The sequence below is a fragment of the Penaeus chinensis genome, chromosome 27 (genome assembly GCF_019202785.1).
Source record: "Penaeus chinensis breed Huanghai No. 1 chromosome 27, ASM1920278v2, whole genome shotgun sequence".
NCBI lineage: Eukaryota > Metazoa > Arthropoda > Malacostraca > Decapoda > Penaeidae > Penaeus > Penaeus chinensis.
Genome location: NC_061845.1, coordinates 21,210,129 through 21,212,628, shown reverse-complemented (window position 1 = coordinate 21,212,628; position 2,500 = coordinate 21,210,129).

Sequence of the window (2,500 nt, the reverse complement as noted above, 5' to 3'; positions counted from 1 at the left end):
CGAGGGCGATGGGTAGTCACATGTAGCAGATCTGACGGACGCACCGATAATGTTTAATTAAGATACGCCAATAAATAAAAGCTACCGTTTTTATAAAGTAAATAAAATGAAATGTTATGTTTACGGAAGAAATATCTAAACAGCGGGACTAGCCCGCTTGTGTTTACACTAAACTACCGAACTAGTACACAAACGATTTGCATGTCGGGTCCCGCCAAGGTGGTGACCCAAGGAGCATAGCGGGCCTGCTAGAGAGACAGAGAGGCCGGGGGCAGCCTTGAGAGCTGCCGTGCTGTGTTCGGTTCTTTTGGACAAACGGAGAGATAAGTATTGGCGGTCGGTATATTTTTGGGCCGTATCATATAGGTGTACATGTGATTGTAATTAAAATACATTCTTGCCAGTTCTTAAGTGTTTTTAATAACAAACATACTTGGTTTTATGTCTTAAGAAGTTTGAAAAGAAAAATCAGTGCCTTGCATAACGCTCGCTACCATATTAATTAAGACATTGTCAAGGTACAAGAGGTTCAGGGATAAGATGAAAATAATAACCTATGAAAGATTAAAGGTATTAAAACACACAGAAAGAGTGATGTTTGTAGAACTCTCCGTGGATTTTACCACACACATGTTTATGGCGGTGTCATTTTTAATCTGCTGGTGTCACATTTAATTTATTGGTGTCACATCTAGTCTGTCGGTGTCACATTTAGTCTATTGGTGTCACATTTAGTCTATTGGTGTCATAATTAATCTGTTTATGTCACATTTTGTCTGTCGTGTCATATTTAGTCTGTTGAGTTATATTCAGTCTGTGTCACACTTAGACAGTCGGTGTCATATTTAGTCTGCCAGTGTCAGATTTAGTCTGTCAGTGTCACATCTAGTCTATTTAGTCTGTCAGTGTCACATCTAGTCTATTTAGTCTGTCAGTGTCACATCTAGTCTATTTAGTCTGTCAGTGTCACATCTAGTCTATTTAGTCTGTCAGTGTCACATCTAGTCTATTTAGTCTGTCGTGTCATATTTAGTAAGCTGGTGTCACATTTAGTCTGTCGTTGTCAGATTTAATCTGTCAGTGTCATATCTAGTCTGTTCGTGTCACATTTAGCCTGTCGCGTCATATTTAGTCTGTAGTGTCATATTTAGTCTGTCATGTCATATTTGGTCTACCGTGTCATATTTAATCTGTTTGTGTCATATTTAGTCTGTCGTGCCATATTTTTGTCTGTTTGTGTTACATTTGGTCTGTCGTGTTATATTTATTCTGTCGGTGTCAGATTTAGTCTGTCAGTGTCATATCTAGTCTGTTGGTGTCACATCTAGTCTGCCGTGTCACGTCTAGTTTGTTGGTGTCACATCTAGTCTGCTGGTGTCGCATTTAGTCTGTCGGCGTCACATCTGTCATTGTCACACTGACACAGACACGCGTGGCACAAACACAGACACCTGTAACACCAATGGGTATAAGCTTCAACTATTAAATCCCTTACTACTCTGAACTAACCATTCCATGTTAGCTTTTGGGAAAAGGAAGGGAAAGTGGCACCACCATGTGTCAGAGAGAGAGACTGGGAATTTCCATGGATGATTTTTTTTACGAGGTACCATGTAATCGGGTGGGAATCTATTCTTTGGGACTCCAGATATGTAAGTCCTCGAAATATTATTATTCAATTTCTTTTAGTCATTTACTGTGCGTAGGAATTACAGAGGATTTAATGAGATCAGACCGGGTCTCAAGCCTTTTCCTTATCATTATCACTGATTTTATACACCTGAGCTCAGAACCATCATTACGTCTGTATGTCGTTATGGCCAGTTGGCACTATGCCTGTGGCCAAAAATAAGGTCTTACCGGTTTTGGCAAACGGAAGGAATCCACATTTCTGTCGAGAAATCGTGCAGACTCAAGGACACCCGAACACGCCCACAATGAAAAAAATCTGCCTGGGTCAGATGAAACACTTCGCAATATAATTCTCATTTATCCACAGATAAGTGATTTGGATAATGCTAATTTATGGTACCGATAAAAATTGTTATCTCGAATAAAACAGAACCTGAGGCGATCTTCACTCTCAGTCACTTTACAAATAGTATCACAACAGCTTTAAAATTCAGCAAATCTTAACCAACTCTTTTTCCCTTTTTATTGAAGTTTGTAATGGTAAATGCATTGGGTATGTTGCAGTCTGCAATGCTCCTTTACATTCCTGAGTCTAAAGTCTTTCCAGGCCCGAATATATATATGTATATATATGTATATATATACATATATATACACACACATATACACACACACACACACATTTGTGTGTGTGCGCGCGCGCGCGCGCGTGTGTGTGTGTGTGTGTGTGTGTCTGTGTATGTATATGTGTGTGTGTGTGTGTGTGTGTGTGTGTGTGTGTGTGTGTGTGTATGTGTATTTGTATGTGTGTGTGTATATATACATACAACACACGCACACACATATATGTGTGTATATATGTATATAT